Here is a 13,432-nt window from a genome sequence, read left to right on the forward strand (position 1 = left end):
GAAGTCTTAAGAAAGAGGGATTAAATACAACTTCAAATGCAGTCAACAGTCACTACAGTCAATTATTACACCTGAAATAATATAAAGACTTAGTCCTATTGTATTTGACAATTGGGATTCATTAGGGCAGTTGCAGGAGAGCAGTGGGATAAAAGTCAGGTTACAGCAATTTAAGAAGTGACTGGGAGGTGGGTTGGACACAGAAATTGAGGACAAGCATTTCAATAAATTTAGTAAATGTGAAGAAGATACAAACTGTGCAGTAGATTGACCAACAGTGTATATATTTTAGACTTGTTTACAGGGTAAGGTTTAGGAATAAGTGAAATTGGAGATTTAAGATAAAGAAGAGCATGTTTGCTGGAACAAGGTCACGGAGGAGGGATGAGGGGATAAGGTCGAGGAAGAAGAGGTGAAGGTATTGGATTTGAAAAGGAGGAACGGTGGAAGCAACCTAAATGTCTATCAACAGATGAATGGATAAAGGAGATGGGAGATACACACACACACACACACACACACACACAGGAATATTATTCAGCCATAAAAAAGAATGAAGCAATGCCATTTGCAGCAACATGAATGGACCTTGAGGTGATCATACTAAGTGAAGTGACTCAGACAGAGAAAGACAAATAGCATATGATATCACTTATATATGGAACCTAAAAAAGAAGATACATATGAACTTATTTACAGAATAGAAATAGACTCACAGACATAGAAAGCAAACTTACAGCTACCAAAGGGGAAAGGGGAGGAGGGATAAATTGGGAATTTGGGATTAACAGATACATACTACTATATACATAATAAACAACAAGGACCTACTGTATAGCACAGGGAACTATATTCAATATCTTGTAATAACCTATAATGGAAAATAATCTGAAAAAGAATATATATTTATTTATAAAACTGAATCACTTTGCTGTATACCTGAAACATTGTAAATCAACTATACTTCAATTTAAAAAAATGTAACGAATAAACCTTTATTTAGTGATACTAAAAGTCTTAGAGGTCATTGCAGCAAAGTCTTATCAATAGCTAGAAATATTTTGTGGCATAGTGTAAAGAACACAGAATCTGTTTATCACAATTGCAATATGAGATCCAGGGCAAATGAGTTTTCCTCTATCTGTGAAATTGGGGCTACACTTTCTTCTTGTATACCTTACAGTGTGGTTATAAAAAAAAAAAATCAAAGAGGGAACGTAACAAAAACCTTTAAAAATAATAAATGAGATTATAATTTGTTGAGTAATAGGTTTTTATTGACATCACATTTATATTCATTTGGCACCATAGCATGGATTATTTAGAAACTGTTGATTACACATTGGTCTCTTTCCAGTGAACTAGGAGGAATAGTACAAATTGGTTATACACTATATGAAAATTTGTTTAAAAATATCTAAATTCTTCATACTTTTAATTTATGTAACAGATTTTAAGACTGCAAAGACAAGGATTCAAACCATTTACTGTATTTGCAAAATTAGTGAGGTGAATGACTGGAATTATCTGCCAGCACCATCTGTATCTCTTTATCCTGGAAACATGTAACTAGACTGACATCTGTTAACTTGTTTCTGTCCTTATTGTTAGGATTAAGAGATGACAGCCTTGAATTTTTTAAGTCCAGGGGAATTGCTCATGTCATCTTAGTTGGAACTCACCTATAGCCAGTGATTTCCTGACCCATAGGTATAAGGAAGGTCTTAGATTTTAAGTAAGTGAATTTATGATTACTTTCCCCCAAAGGAGTCTATGAATGGCTTAATACCTGTTTCCTACCTGGGGACTTGAGTTCAAGGTCAGGCTTTGGTAAGGACCCATTCACTCTTCTACACTGAATCCCAAGTTTGCAACCTGATCATTTGTATTTTTTGGAGTTTCTTGGGTATCACCATCGTGTGATTATGAGAGGAACAGGAGACAAATGCAGAATTTAGTCATTTATTGGTAGCCTGTTTCCTATGGGGAATCATGTTAAAAATGAACACACACACATTTTACCGATTCTCCTAAACCAACTCTGCTGGTTGAACTGTGTGGGAGAGAGAAAAATAGGAGTGTGTGGCATAATCTTGCAATTCCAAGTCAGGCTTGTTATTTAACATAAAATCTCATTTTGAGACCCAGGACAGGAAATTATATGACTGTAGCTAGAGAGCTTAGAGTTGCTGGGTTTTGCTTATGCTTAGTATAATTGGGGGCACTTTCCTGAAAAAATATGCTTAAATCAAGCCATTTTAAATGAAATAGAGAAGTTTATTGTTTTTTTAATTAATTAACTAATTAATTTTTTGGCTGTGTTGGGTCTTCGTTGCTGCGCATCGGCTTTCTCTAGTTGCGGCGAGCGGGGGCTACTCTTCGTTGCGGTGCGTGGGCTTCTCATTGTGGTGGCTTCTCTTGTTGCAGAGCACAGGCTCTAGGTGTGTGGGCTTCAGTAGTTGTGGCACGCGGGCATAGTTGCTCCGCGGCATGTGAGATCTTCCTGGACCAAGGCTCGAACCCGTGTCCCCTGCATTGGCAGGTGGATTCTTAACCACTGCACCACCAGGGAAGCCCGAAAAGTTTATTGTTAAAGTAAACTGAGTGTGAAGCTTTTTATAAAGTATATATATAATCACTTAATTTGCATGCCCAAATGTTTTTTTTTAAAATAAATTTATTTATTTATTTTTAGCTGCGTTGGGTCTTCGTTGCTGTGCACAGGCTTTCTCTAGTTGCGGCGAGCAAGGGCTACTCTTTGTTGCGGTGCGTGGGCTTCTCATTGTGGTGGCTTCTCTTGTTGCAGAGCACAGGCTCTAGGCACACGGGCTTCAGTAGTTGTGGCACGCAGGGTCAGTAGTTGTGGCTTGCGGACTCTAGCGCGCAGGCTCAGTAGTTGTGGCGCACGGGCTTAGTTGCTCCGCGGCATGTGAGATCTTCCCGGACCAGGGCTCGAACCCGTGTCCCCTGCATTGGCAGGCGGATTCGTAACCACTGCGCCACCAGGGAAGTCCCGCCCAAATGTTCATATATCAGGTTTTCTTAAATGATGATTTTTTTTTTCATTTAGATAAGTAATTTTAACTTAAGGTACATCTATTATCATTTTTATTATATTTGAATTAAGAGGAATTTCTTTTATCTAAAGAATGGTCCATTTTGTAAGTTACAGTGAAATTGTGCTCATAAATTCCTTGTTTTTAAACTATAGATGCTCATTTTAGGACTATCTTGAAGGCAATTTACACTGAATTTATTCACAACCGGCTTTATGGCAATGTTGAATGTCCTCTTCTTTTTAAAGAATTGCAACATCTTAAAGGTTCAGTGCACTAAAACTTGCATTTTTTAAAGAAAATCAGCCAATTTAATTGTTCTGATACAACTTGTAAGTGATAGTTTTTTAAAAAAAATCAGCTTTATTGAAGCTTAATTTACATGCAATAAAATTCACCAATTTAAATTGTATAATTTGAAAGTTTTGACAAATGTATCTTTCATATTTTGCCTTTTCTAGAATTTCATATACATGGAATCATATTGTTATGTAATCTTTTGTGTCTGGCTTCTTTCACTTTGTATAATGCTTTTGAGCTTTATCCATATTGTTACTTGTACAGTAGCTTTGTTCTCTTTTATTGCTGAGTAATATTCTTTTGTATAGATATATTACAATTTGTTTATCCCTTTACCAGTTGATGGACATTCGGATTGTTTCCAGTTTGGGGCTACTGTGAATAAAGCTGTTAGGATCATTTGGATACAGGTATTTCTGTGGACATATATCGATAATTTCATTTCTCTTAGAAAATAGCTGTTAGTGGGATTCTGTGTGTTTATGGTAACAGTAAGGTTTAACATTAAGAGAAACAGCCAAATTGTTTTCCACAGTGGCTCTACCATTTTTCGTTCTCAGCAGCAACGTATGAGAATTCAGTTGCTAGCATATGGTAGAGTCAGTCTTTTTAATTTTAGCCATTCCTGTAGGTGAGTAGTGGCATCACATTATGGTTTTAATTTGCCTTTCCGTAATGGATAATGGTGTTAAGCATGTTGTCATGTGCTTATTGGGCATACTTATAGCTTTGGTGAAGCATTTGTTCAAACCTTTTGCCCATTTAAAAAAGTTGTTTGTTTGTTTTCTTATTATTGAGTTTTAAGATTTTTTTTAAACTTGTTCTGGGTAAGAATCCTTTATCAGATATATATTTTGCAAGTATTTTCTTCCAGTATGGCTTGGCTTTTCATTTTCTTAAGAGTATCTTCCATAGACTAGAAATTTTTAGTTTTGATGAAGTGCATTTTATCAGTGTTTTTTTCTCTTGTGGTTCATGCTTTTTGTGCCCTAAGAACTCTGTCTAACCCAGGGTCACAAAGATTTTCTCCTATGTGTTCTTCTACAAGTATTATAATTTTAGCATTTATATTTAGGTCTATTACTCACTTCAGGTTAGTTTTTGTATATGGTATAATGTAAAGTTTGAGATTAAATTTTTTCCATATGGCTATCTAATTTTTCCAGCAACATTGTTTGGAGACGACCCTTTCCCCATTGAATTACCTTGGCACATTTGAGTGTGCCAAATCAGTTGAGTGTGTGCGTGTGCGTGTGCGTGTGTGTGTGTGTGTGTCTGTGTGTGTGTTGGAGGGTCTATTTCCGGACTCTCTAGGTCCCTGGTGTACATGTAAGGTAGTTTCTGAGCTGTGAAAAATTTGTTAGTAACCCATTTTCACCACTGCCACCATATTGCTTACACTGTTCTCTGTGCTAAGTCTGTATCATATATATTTCTGTCATTGAATATATAATGTACTATAATTATTTGTCCATAATAATTATAATAATGATAATATAATAATGTATTTTTAATTATTTGTCTTTCCTAGTAATCTATGAGCTTCTTGAGGACAAGCATTGTGTCCTATTATATGTTCTATGTGCTAATACTAGGCACATAATAGGCATCCAATACATATCTATTGAATTTCAATAAATAGAATATAGAAATTAGGTTAAAATATTAAATCTTTTACCTATATGATTGTAATTAGTGTTATTTTTATAAAAGCTAAGCTAACTTTCTTACCTTGTTGGTTGTCTAGTACTGATACATGACACCAATGTCAACTTTTTTCCTGATAGCATGGATAGTTTAATTTTGACTAGTTGGTTAAGGTTTTCTTCTTGGAATCTGTTCTTTGATCTGATAATAAAAACAGATTATAGCTATTAGGATATGCCAGTCACTGTACTAAATGCTAACATGTATTATCTCATTTAATGTTCATAACAACCCTATGAGGCAGATACTATCGTTATCCTTATCTTAGATCACGGAACAGAACTAGGAAGGAAAGTAACTATTCCAAGATCACACAGATGATCAATGGCAGAGAGAATGAGGGTAGCCCTTAATTTAAACACTATACTATAGTCATTGCCTGGCTTCATCCAGGAAGGTTAAGTTGTTAATTAACTTTAACCTGAATTAAGTGTTGTCAGTCATCAGGGTTTGAAATATGGCACCATACCCTTGATAAAAAGAGGTGCTGAATTTATCATCATTGAGTGTACAGGCAGTTATTAGGCAACATTGATTGTTTCATTTCGTATTTCTCAATAAGTAATATTAAGTGTGTTTTACATCTCGCTCAAGATATTATAGAAAGTGTTATGATGTGACATTTAGCCTGACATTTCCCCTTTACAAAGACATTCCTTTGGGCATGAAAGCTGTTTGTCCTTCTGAGCCTTGTTTGAAATATAAATGCCACAGGGACAAACTCCTCCTAGTCAGCTAATACCTCATTTAATTACTTACTCTAGACTTTAGTAACATACTGGAAGCAGGATATGCATCTGGGTAGAGTGGAAAACCTTGGGAAGGATGGGTCTTACAAGCAAAGAAAGCCTAAAAGTTTTCATAGTTTACATCTCAGTATTTCCTGACTCTAATGGGGGCCCAAATCCTACCCCTTCACAACTTCAATTTTTCTGATAGGTATGAGTTTCAAACCAGTTTTCTCTAATCCCAGGAATGGTGCTTCCTTACCCCATCCCAAGACTGAAGAATTCTTATGTGTAGCTTCCCTTCTCAATATGCCACTGATTATCTTTGAGAATTTCTCAACACCTTCCTTCTTTTCCACAACAGTCTCTGAAACCTGGCTTTGTGGTGATGCATTCATTCCAATAGTTATGACAGTAATACGAGGCATATTGTAAGCTAACCTTAAATAGCATTTATCATCTACTGTTCGCCTCACTTTACGTTGATTTTCATTAATCCTCACAATGAGTGTATGAAGCGAGTTTTATTATCACCCTCATTTTATACATGAGAAACGTGAGGTCACATGGTCCATAAGTGGTAGAGACAGGGCTTGGATCTAGCTTTGTTTGATGGAGGAACGAGCACTCTTTTTTTAAAATTTTATTTTATTGAAGTTTAGTTGATCTACAATGTTGTGCTAATTTCTGCTATACAGCAAATTGGTTCCATTATACATATATATATATATATATATATATATATATATATATATATATATATATATACATACACACAGTAGGACCTTGTTGTTTATCCTTTCTATATATACTAGTTTGCATCTGCTAATTCCCAGACTCCCAATTCATCCCTCCCTCACCTTACCTCCCACTTCACAACCACAGGTCTGTTCTCTATGTCTGTGAGTCTGTTTCTGTTTGCAGATGAGTTCATTTGTGTCATAATTTAGATTCCACATATAAGTGATACCATGTGGTATTTGTCTTTCTCTTTCTGACTTACTTCACTTTGTATGATAATCTCTAGGTCCATCCATGTTGCTGCAAATTTCACTCTTTTTTATGGCCGAGTAATATTCCATTGTGTATATGTACCACATCTTCTGTATTCAGTCATCTGTCGAGGGACACTTAGGTTGGAGGAACGAGTACTCTTAATTATTGCATCATAACTCCTCACAGAAATCCCAAAATGTCTCAGAAATGGATCTGAAACCAGTTTTTGAGCCAAACAGAAGATAGTATTATAATCATCACAACTTTTGTATCATACATTCCTGTTCATAAAGCAGTATCATATCCATTATCTGCATATGATTTGCATGCTGCCATTGTTTTTTTTCTATGAAGTTACATTTGCAGCTTAGCAGTAATGTTAGGAAGACATTGGGGAATTTAGGAAGTGTCTTCTTCAGGAATAAGAAAAGGAATCTGATAAGATGACCTTGGAATAAGTGACAAGATCAGTTTCTTTGCAATCACTTTACTGGGTCACCTCCCTATGTTGTTTTGAAATGAGTATACTCAGCTTCTTGACTAAATAATAGGAGAGGGAATTGAGAGGGAATAATTAAATTTACTTCTAACCTGTCTGATTCAGAATGTGTCAGTTCATTTAGAAAGTTGTGTCTAGAACAGACTCTTATATCCCCTGAACATTTGTGTGGTTCCACCTGAAGGTTAAAGGATGAAGTGGATGGTCTCTTTGGGCCCTTCTGAGATTCAAAACAAAACAAAAGCAAAAAACTACTAAGAACTCGGAAGTCCTGTGTTCTAACCCTGCCCCTTCACTACTACCTGTGTAACTTGGAGCAGGAATATCTCTGAGCCTCATTTTCTTCATCTATTAAAAAGATGATTAGACAACAACTAAAGGACCTTCTATATCTAAAATTCTTTGAGTTTGACTCTATTTTTACTGTTTTCTAAATTTAGTCTTTATTTATAGTAGATGCCTTACATTAATACTACTACTGAAGAATACCATAGAACAGTGATTCTCAAACTTTTTGGCCTTGAACTTTTAAAAATGATTGAGGACCTTAAGAGCTTTTGTTTATCTGGGTTCTATCCATCAGTATATCCCAGATCAGAAATTAAAACTGAGAAATTTTTAAAACATAAGAATACAAAAGCACATGTTCCATTAGCTGTCAGAGCGATGGCACCTTTGCAGGTCATGTAGCCTCTGGAAAGTTCCACTGTACTTTCCTGAGAAAGTAGAAAGTGAAAGTTCCACTGTACACTCCTGAGAAAATGAGAGTAAAAAGGCAAATAAGTCTTGGTATTAGTATGAAAATAGTTTTGACCTCACTGACTCACTGAAAGGATCTTGGGGATCCCTAGGGGTTCTTGGATAACATTTTGAGAACTGATGCCATAGAACTTGTGTATTTAATTTTTTCATGAATGAAAGCAAATTAACATTTAGATAGTCCAGTTCACTATTATTTGCCCCACATTCAGCTCTGGTTCCTTCCTCCATTGTGGGGGACAGGCCTTGGTCAAGAACTTTTTATAATGGTGCTATTCATGTGTTCACCTCTGGCCACTGGAATCCAGACCCCGGTTGTTGGGTGGATCCAAGTGGTTGAGGTAAGTTTTTGTTAATACTCAAAGGAGTTCCTGTGAGGCTTTATAGTGATAACTGAAGGATTAATTTGAAAAAGAGGAACAGACATTGTGGGATAAATGCTGTGTACTAAATAACTGGAGAACGACTTAGATAAAACAAATTAAAAATAATAGAGTATGGTTTCTTGTATTAACTTCCAATCCTACTGTACTAAAAATGGGTGAAACCGACAAAGTGTACGTGAAATGTCTCTTTGGTCCACCTTAGGATTTTTTCTCTTTAAGTCTTCTGGATTCTAAGTCATCTACTGATCCTCTGCTGTGAGCCAACCTCCCCCCCGCCCCCCTGCCCACCACCAACTCCCACTGTACTGCTTCTGCATAAAGAATTTTCTCTCAGTGGTAGATGATTTTCATCGTCTCTAACCATAATTACTTAGAGTTCAAACTTGAAGTCCATTGTTCTCTCCCACTGTAATGTTATTGTTATAGCTACGTTGTTCTTAGTATATTGTTATGCAAATTTGCTAATGTTTAAATTTAATGAAGCTCTTTGCCCTTCAAAATTACCTGCAGTGGATTATTGGTGAATGATCTCAGTCTCTTGACTCTAATAGGATGGTTGAGAGGTATGATGGTACATCTTGGCTTTTTGTTGGAAAAGAACAATTTGAGGTGGAATGCCACTGAGAAAAAAGTCTTCTCCAATGCTGAGTCAGTGCTGTTAATTTCTTTGTCATGTTATTATCCCTCCTTAGTATATATTGTGGATGCTTCACCCATAAAACCTCAATACTTATTATTCCTCTACAGGCTGACAGTTTCTTATTGTAAGCATGTGTGACTCTGCCTGGAAACTTTTTCTGGCTATAGATAATGTGCTTTGGAATATAAGGGTAGGCAAAAAAATAAAAGATTCCAGGGACTTAAAGCCTATGGAGGAAGCTCAACCAGTGATAGGTAAGAGTTTGTTAATAAATAACCCCAGCTCCCTCACTTTCAGTGAAGATAATTCTGAGGCGTGTTCTATGCATTCTCCTAGATATCTCCAGTGGAACTGAGCCCCAGTTGCCCATAGCTGAAGCCACTTGATTTATGTATCTTGCATTGATTTCTTTTCTCTTCTCTGACTCACTACTGGTATTCCCTGGGATCACCTCCCATTTGCACTCAAATCCTTGTCTCAGAGTCTCCTTTGAGGGCATCCTGAACTTAGACTACTTAAAACCTGTGCTTTTGTCTTTTTAGTGTTCCATGTCCACTTATGGGCTATCCACACCAATCAATACTTCTTGTTCCAGTAGCACTAAGGCTCGTTTTTGACCCAGGGCTGGTCACTGTCCCACAGTAGCGGCCAGAGCTTACAGTCAGCAGTGTCCTGGTAAACGTTTAACAACCGGTCCCCGCCACCAAACCTCCCTCATTTATAGCTTTTGTTGATCACTGTGGTATTCGTACTCCCACCGTGGCTGATTTCATGCTACCAATATGTCGCTGAATGCGAGACTGAGAAGAGAGGTACACATTTGACTCTCATGAGCCCATAGAAACTAGCTGTGGCACTCCATTGCTCACTGGGGTAAACTGTCAACAAAATGGGGCGCTGCAGAGATGAGTGTCTGAATGCCAGAGTGTAAATATCATCTAATCATATTCCCTCATGGTATAGATGAGGACCCTGAGGTCCAGGGGAGGAAGGGGTCGGTCCATTATCTAACACAGTTGGTTAGGGAGACCAAAAATCAGGTCTCTGTGGCTCTTGTCTATTGATGCAGATGACAAGGAGCAGAGTTTGGGTCATAAGGGGCGACAAAAAGGATCTGGTTTTCCAAGTTCAGGGATAATGGTGAAACGTGTTGAGGGTGTAGGATCAACAGGGAGATGGGATTAGGTCAGGAAACGTGTGGCTAGTGCATTAATAGGTGGTTTTTCTACTCTCCAGCCTTCCACAAATATTTATTGATTGCCTCCAGTATGCCTGGAATGATGTTAGGAACTAGGGATTCAACATTGTACAAAACAGACAGTTCCTTTCCTCCTCCAGCTGACATACTAGTGAGACTAAGGATGCTCAACTATTAACTGCAAGTAGAATAAGTATTAAGAGAAGTACAGGGTGCTATGTATTAACAGAGACCTAACCTAATCTGGAACTTCAGAGGAGAATTCTAGGGAGAGCAAACAGACCTGAGGCTTAGAAAGACTGATTGGCAAAGCCAGATTAAGGGCAGGAAAACAGTGCTGGAAGTGTAATAAAATAGAGAAAATTAAAAGAACTCTCAGAGAGCTTACTGTATATGATTGTAAGGAATATTTAATTTGCTCTTTGATGTAGGATAGGTTTGGGGAGTGAGAGATGGGGAGTCATTAAACAGATTTAACCAGGGAAGTAGCATGCTTTAGTTTATGTTTTTAAGAAGATCCACCATGATTATGGAATAGAAAAGGAACCAAGCTTGGCTAAAGCAGGAGAGTTACTCTGGTATCATTAGGGTCCCATAAATATTTGGTGGGTGATCGCTCCAATAATTCCATATCACTCTGTGGGTTTAGCTTAGCAATTTGATAGGCAGATATAATATAAATATTATCTATGATATTTACCTTTTATTTTTACTTGCCAGTGTAATTTCTAACCTTTATACTACCCTAGTAAGTATCTGGCTATAAAACCTGTACCTTAAAATGTAATAATAACAGTACAAATGCCAGGCACTAAGTACTTTACAAATATTAATTCATTTAATATGTATGATAACCCTATGATATGTGATCTATACTTTTCCTTATTTGAACAAGCTAAAGCCCAGAGAAGTAGTTTGTGCAAGGTTGCCTAGATGGTAAGTGGTAGGGCTAGAATTCAAACCCAAGCCTTCTCACTGCAGTTTCTGAGTATTCTCCACTGTGCCATAATCACATTTTGTAGTTTATCACCCATGTAGGTAACTAGTTGTAACAATTTCAACAATTATATTCCCTTAGTGAAATAAATTCTCTTCACATGTGATTTGCCAGTTTGACTGTATTTGTTTTATAACTTTGTTACTTGGTTGGAATCACTGAACTTCTTATTTAGATAATCAGAGTCCAAAAGTCATAGACCCTTTTTCCTCCCATTGCTTAACAAAGACATGTGTGGCACTTATTATGTAGCAGAACTATCGTAAATGTTTCACAAATACTAACTCATTACAACCCAGAGAGGCACGTACTGCCATTTCCATTTTAGAGGTGAAGTAACTGAGGCACCAGGAACTTAAATAATAAGGCTAAGGTCACACAGTTAATAACAATTGGGAACCAAACCTAGGCAATCTGGCTTAAAGGCCATGCTTTTAACCTCTAGACTGCCTGCTTTCTTACCCAGAACAGTTCAGGTTAGTCCAAAAACAATTATAATTTGTTAAATGATAAGAGTGGGTGTTTCACCTTTTTAGACTAAATGTTTTCAGTTCTTCTAATCTTTCCTGATAGTACAGTTTGGCACTTATGTGCACTGCTTATTTTCAGTTTGAGATAGGAAAGACAAGGTTGATGAAGTGAAAGCAATACAGTATTCTGAACTTTTCGTATAAACTACTTGAAGGTTAATTCTATAGCCTATAATTGTTTAAGCCTCTCACAGACCCCAGGATGGAAGAGCCACGATTGGTGTTCCATAATTTGTTTCTTGCTGAATTGATATGTCTTTGATTTTTATATTAGAACTGATGTACTGAAGGCCTGCCTCATTTTAGGTCCTACCACACGAACAGCAACAACAAAACCCCCTATTTTGTATTATTAGATATATCTAAATATGGATTACAATAGGACCTCTATAAAAATTCTTCTCGTGTCACGTATGAATCCTAGAGAATCGTTAGCATCCTTTAAAAAAATTGTATTTAGCTTTTGTAAATGGAGCTATAATGGCTTATGATTAAGGAAAATCACTTATCAATGTCATCTGTCAAATTGGATCTTTGTCATTACCATTTCTTAAACAAGTACTTGAAACAAGTGCAAATCTGCACTGTGCAATTCTGTGTCTTGATGGGCTCAGGTAATAAGAGTATCAATTTAGCTTTTTTTTCTTTTTTTAAAGAATTGGCTTTCTATTATATATTTTAAGATTTTATTTATTTATTTTTGACTGCGTTGGGTCTTCATTGCTGCATGCGGGCTTTCTCTAGTTGGCGGCGAGTGGGGGCTACTCTTTGTTGCGGTGCACGGGCTTCTCAGTGTGGTGGCTTCTCTTGTTGTGGAGCACGGGCTCTAGGTGCGCGGGCTTCAGTAGTTGCAGCACATGGGCTCAGTAGTTGTGGCTCACGGACTCTAGAGCGCAGGATCAGTAGTTGTGTCGCACGGGCTTAGTTGCTCCACGGCATGTGGGATCTTCCCGGACCAGGGCTCGAACCCATGTCCCCTGCATCGGCAGGCGGATTCTTAACCACTGCGCCACCAGGGAAGTCCCTCATTTTAGCTTTAAATAACATTTCTAGTTTGGGGAACATTTTCAGATAATCTCTTTTGGTCTTTTCTGACTTTCTATACTACTTTCACTTCATTGATATTGTTTTTCCTATCAAACTGAAACTCCAGGTGTTGCCACAATAACCAGAGAGGATGTGATGTGGGGTTTTACTGTAAATATGTTGTGTTGAGCTTCAAGTCAGTAAAAGGCAGCCTTTTAAATGATATCATAAAGGATTGAATGACTCACAGTACACGTTTTATTTTTGTAGGTGACTAATGCTTTACAGATGTGTGATTGTTTGGTGATCACAATGACAAAGAATGACTTTGCCCTCGTTTCCTGGATTTAATCCATCCCTTCCCTCTCCCTACTTCCCTTGATCTTGATAAGATCCACCTTGACTGTATAAGTGTTTTTACTACCCAGATTCCTAAAATGGCCTCCTGGCTATTTGTTTTTCCTGGGGTTACTGTTGAACTACCCAATGGAAAACATGAGCTTCTTTTTTAAAAAATATTTATTTTATTTTTGGCTGTGTCGGGTCTTAGTTGTGGCACACGTGCTCCTCGTTGCAGCACGTGGGTGTCTCTCTAGTTGTGGCACGTGGG

At 37.3% G+C, this 13,432-nt stretch overlaps 1 protein-coding gene across 18 annotated transcripts in view; it reads left to right on the forward strand.

Annotated features, from left to right (window-relative positions):
• Positions 1–13,432, forward strand: part of SYTL5 (synaptotagmin like 5) — a 292,517-nt gene that overhangs the window by 39,798 nt on the left and 239,287 nt on the right. Inside the window, exon 2 of one of the 18 annotated variants that reach the window (XM_082446453.1) lies at positions 3,696–3,766. The exons of 16 other annotated variants lie outside the window; for them this stretch is intronic. The gene's annotated coding sequence lies outside the window, so the exon portion shown is untranslated. Of the gene's footprint in view, positions 1–381; positions 3,767–13,432 lie in introns of those variants that run through there. One more of the 18 variants, XM_082446452.1, reaches the window with a different exon arrangement.

This window comes from Balaenoptera physalus (assembly GCF_965194825.1).
Source record: "Balaenoptera physalus genome assembly, chromosome: X".
Classification (NCBI taxonomy): domain Eukaryota; kingdom Metazoa; phylum Chordata; class Mammalia; order Artiodactyla; family Balaenopteridae; genus Balaenoptera; species Balaenoptera physalus.